The sequence below is a fragment of the Triticum dicoccoides genome, chromosome 1B, assembly GCF_002162155.2.
Source record: "Triticum dicoccoides isolate Atlit2015 ecotype Zavitan chromosome 1B, WEW_v2.0, whole genome shotgun sequence".
Taxonomy (NCBI): Eukaryota; Viridiplantae; Streptophyta; class Magnoliopsida; order Poales; family Poaceae; genus Triticum; species Triticum dicoccoides.
Genome location: NC_041381.1, coordinates 698,641,372 through 698,646,526, shown reverse-complemented (window position 1 = coordinate 698,646,526; position 5,155 = coordinate 698,641,372).

The following is a 5,155-nucleotide window of genomic DNA, read 5'->3' as shown; positions in this document are numbered from 1 at the left end:
TGTGCTACAAAGTGGGGCATATTGAGTGCCCGGGATTTGCCACACTGGGAAGGAGTCAACGATCCTGCAAAGCATAGGCCTTTCTTATGCCATTATTCATTTTATTAGGTCTAGAATTAATTGACTAGATTTAATCGTAGGAAACATGGCTAGCAACGATGAAGGATAGGGTTCTGGTGACTGCGACAACGTCTACCTGGCCATACGACCGACTTCTGCTGCATCCAGCAACCGAGTGATTCTCTTAATGATGGATTCCATGTCATACACCACATGCTGGAGTACAGACGGGATCACTAGAACCTTTGCATGTCACCTAGATCCGGCGATGCCCATATTCTGCAATGGGCAAAGAACTTAGGAGATATCGAGGATCATCGACTTCGAGCTGAGTTCTATCACATCCAATGCAAACTTGCCTAAATCATCATGAAGGAGGTCGTCGGTAAAACAAGGATGTTCTACAAAGAAGGACAAATATCGCAGGAAAACGTCCGAACACGCGTAGCCGCTCAGCGTCTCGACCTGAAGCCTTTCACTAAGCTCGGGGACTATCTCCCTGACTTAGATGGATGGCACGACATGTTGGAGTGATTGTCGATATATGACAATGTGTCCGTTTAGTCCATACTTTCTGTATGACAAAACTTTAAGTTATGCACGACGAAACTTTATTTGTGATATAATTAAACTGTCCTCCTCAACTAGCGAAGATCACTCTAGTTAGGGCATTTGGGCACAATGAACTTTGTTATTTATGCTTATAATATGTTGCTTCTATTTTTGTCAAGTCTGTCTCTTTCTGTTGCTCAACTATATATATTGCATATCATCCACTCATGTGACGATGCAGGTGCATAGATCATCGATGGCGAAGAAGTGCTACGCCAGGAGTATACGACGAGTGGCTGGAGTGTCAGGCCTAGGTGTACCAGTTTCCGGGTTCCCTAGCGACAGCCAGTAGTTAGTTTAGGTTCACGCTAATGCGAGAGAGGGATATGAACTCATGTACTGCATAGTTCCGCTCTCACTCATAGTGATAGCTCTTCTCGCGTATATCATTGTTTAGATGGATGACGATGTAGTTGCAAGTAATCGAGACTTGTATCGCTATTTTCGAGATGATGAAGAGAGATCACTTTGTGTTGGATGATGATTATGATGATGACATGATTTGATGAGACTATTTGTACGTATATGCTATGATTACATTTGTATGTGTATGATATGGTAAAGATTATTGTATAAAGCATATTCAAATACAAAACAAATATGCAGAAAAAACAGAACCTAATAAAACTAGCAGTAGCGAGGGGAATACAGTTAGCAGTAGCGCTTCCTGCTAAAAAGCGTTGCAGATATTAGCAGCAGCGCTCTGCACTAAAGCTCGCTACTGCTAGCCATGTATAGCAGTAGCGTGGGATGATACGCGCTACTGCTATATGTTAGCTGTAGCGCCTTATCAAATCATTTGCCTAATTCCTTGCGACGTCAAATTTGACTAATTCCTTGCCACCCTGTTTAAAATTCCTTGCCACGTCACCGCCCTACCTCTCTTTCAGCATATATGAGAGACTGAACCAACATATCTTGAGATTGATTTAATCATCACAAATACTTCGCATAGTTGATGAAGTATACCATCAAAAGAATACCATTGGAAAGCTTAAATAAATCCAAGAAATATGGGCATTTGTGCCAAGTCTTAACCGAATGGCTAGTATTGAAAATATGTTAGCTAAACTTTCTTGACTGAGCTCATTTAGTTCACTCCAACTTACCTCCTAAGAGGTAAGAGCACTGAACAAATCTAGACTGTTTTTTCTTTTGATTGGTGGGACCATGTTATTTTGCATGTCTCTCTCTCAATCCTTTCCATAGTAATAACTAAATAAACAAAAATTGGCATGTTTCTTAGTCGTGTTCACTGTCCAAAAATTTCTTACCACTTTGGTCGATATCACTTGTCTTAGATTTGTCTACATATGAATGTATCTAGACTGTTTTAGTGTTAGATACAATTGTATTTAGAGAAATCTAAGACAAATAACATGTATCGGAGAGAGTAATTGCATCCGAAGGAAGGCATATCTTGCAACAACTTTATGAGTGGTCTGACGGCACGTGCCATGCTGCTTTCATTAATTTCAATCTTCTCTTACTTAATTAAAAAACACTAATTATGTGAGTCCGCTCGACTTTCATCCAACCATACGCTTATTTCCCATTCCCTTCTCCATTTTGGTTTTCTTTCTACCGCACCTGATTTTTTACACTGTCTTTTTATGAAAACACTTCAACTGCCCCCACCTCTTATTGACATATCGCATAGAATTATGTTTACTTTGATGAGTCAATATGTGTTTACCACATAAAAATATATATTTAGTTAAAAAATACATTTTACACAATCACTTTAATATGGTCAAATCACACTAATAAGTGCAGGTAAATCATGGTCTAAACTACACGCCTCTTCTCTTCAATTTTACTTTTTTTAGAAACACCTGTAACTCTATTGATCATAACAATTACAGGTAAACCGATTTGGACCTAAGATCGAAGAAAATACAAAGTAACTCCTATGAGAAAGACTTACAATAAAATATGTTGTAAACACCTTGTTCACGGTAGCACCCTCTGCTCGAAGAACTACTCCAAAGACTTCGGTAAAGAGGCTGCAATTAGACTGAAGTAACGGTGCTGTCACTCTTTCACCCGCACGAACAGTACCAATAATGGTTTTTGAAAGCGTCTTGAGTTGCCATCTTAAACAGATGGGAAGCCTTGATCGATGAACGTACTTGGGCCAGGGATGATCCTCTAGAAGTGCAGGCCGTCAAATCACTATATCTTCAGCATGATGTCGATGAAAGATTTCACCTCCGCAAAGAATCAAACCAACAAAAAAAGCTTGACACAGCAACACAAACTCATCAAATCTGAATAATCGAATCCGCGAGGACAGAAAACTTTCTAACCTCATGGCACTGCCAAAAGAATGAGAGGAATTTATTCTCACAAGACTATGATGATCACTAGGAGTTGACGAAGAACATAGAGGTCTTGAAGATCTGAGGCCCCCCACCTGTTAGAGCATCTCCAACAGCCGCGCTAAACAAGCACCATGCCGCAAATTTTGCCATTTTAGCGCGCGCGCAACCTGTAGACAAGCTCCAGTGGGCGCGCAATAACCGCGCGCGCGACATATGTAGTTGGGCGTGCGGTCCAAAACGCCAACTCGCGCTGTGTATTTGGGACGCCGGCTTCCGCGCGCGGCACACACGAGCGCTCGCGCCGCACTCTCTCCTCACCGCCACCTTCGCCCTGCGAGCGCCAGTGCCGGCGAACTTCACCCGATGGACGCACGCGCCGGCACCCCGCTCACCCCATCCTACAGCCGCGACCCCTCCCCCGCCGCCGCCGCCGCCGGAAACCCTAGCGCGGGGAGAGTTGGCCTCGCCACCGCCGGAGCTCCCCCGAGCATCGGCCTTGCGCGCGGCCTCTTCATGCCGTCACGGATGACCACGGCGGCGGGTGTCGTCGCGCCGGTGCCGTCCCGTGCCGCTGCCGCCCCCTCGAAGCTCCCCAATGCGGCGTGGCCAAATAAGGGCAAGACATCCGCGAAGAAGAACAAGGTGGCGGACGGCTCCGGCACCTCGAAGGCGAGGAGAAAGAAGCTTGCAGGGCGTGTGACGGGCGCGGCGGCTACCGAAGCGCTGGCGAGCTCACTCGTTGAGCCGGCCGCCGACGCGCACAACGTGTTCGACGATATGCCCCAAAGGTAGAAATTTTTTCCAACTTTTCTTTTCTTGTTATTTTTTGAATGCATCCATATAGATAGCTTATCTGCATTGTTCTATATATTTTGTAGTGTCAACAATGATGCATACATGGCTACTATGGGTGTTGGCTCCAACAATTCGCATTGGTCTCAAACCAATGACATGCATTTTGAAGACCATGAGTTCGAGGTTGACGAGGATGGTGAGGGCATTGTCGACGCGCCGAAAGGAAGAGCGGGCAATTACACCAACGCTGATGACATCTTACGATGCAATACTTGGTTGCAAGTGTCGAGGGATCCATCCATTGGAGGTGATCAAAGTAGAGACGCTTATTGGGGGCGGATGAAAGAACACTTTGATGTTCGCAACGTGAGTGGAATTGACTGCTCTGAGAGATCACTTCGGTCCCGGTGGTTGAAAATCAACTCAGATTGTCAAAGGTGGGCGGCATGTCAAGAGGCGGTTGACAAGTTGAACCCAAGTGGCACAAATGAGGACGATAGAGTAAGTGGCATTTCATACATGTTCATCATACTTGTTGTTGGTGTTCGAAGTGCTAACTTGCTTTGTTTTCATGTAGTACCACATTGCACAAAACTTGTTCGAAGAAGAGGAGAGGAAAACCAAGAAGGGGAAGATCAAGAAAGGAAGGATCTTTACCTTGCCTCATTGCTATGAAGTGTTGAAGGATGATGAGAAATGGAAGAAGCGTGAAGATTTGGATGATTTGCATTTGAGCACCAAACGCAAGCGAACAATTGAGTTGAATGATGATGATGAGGAGGAGGATGATGCATCAAGTGATGACGACAAGAGAAGCCCCACACCCAACTCGGTTTCATACTCGAAGCCAAAACGACCGGATGAGTGCAAGAAAGACAAAACAGAAAAGAAGACGAGGAAAGGAGATGATGAGATCAAAAATGCTATGGAAGCAATTGTCAACGCAAGAAGAGAAGCCAACGAGGTGAGGAAAATGGCAAGAAACCAAGATGCCGCGGCCGAGGAGAGGAGGTTGGCGGCCGAGGAGAGGAGGGTGGCGGCCGAGGAGAGGAAGGTGGCTTTGGAGGAGAGGAAGGTGAGCAATGAGGAGCGAACTAGATTGTTGGAATGGGAGAAGCACTTGTTCTTTCTTGGACACATCTAACCTCAATGAGGCGCAAAACCAGGCGAAGCGCGCGCGACAAAGTAATTTTTAGCGGCTGTTGGAGATCCTCTTAGTACCAAGATGGCAACTAGAGGCGAGGGGACCAAAATTTCTTAGATGGCGGCGACGACGACGGCGACACGAGAAACCCTAATTTTCTCTCTCTCCTCTATCCTACTTTAAAATGACGTAAAGTTCTATCGTCCGCTCGCCCTTTGTT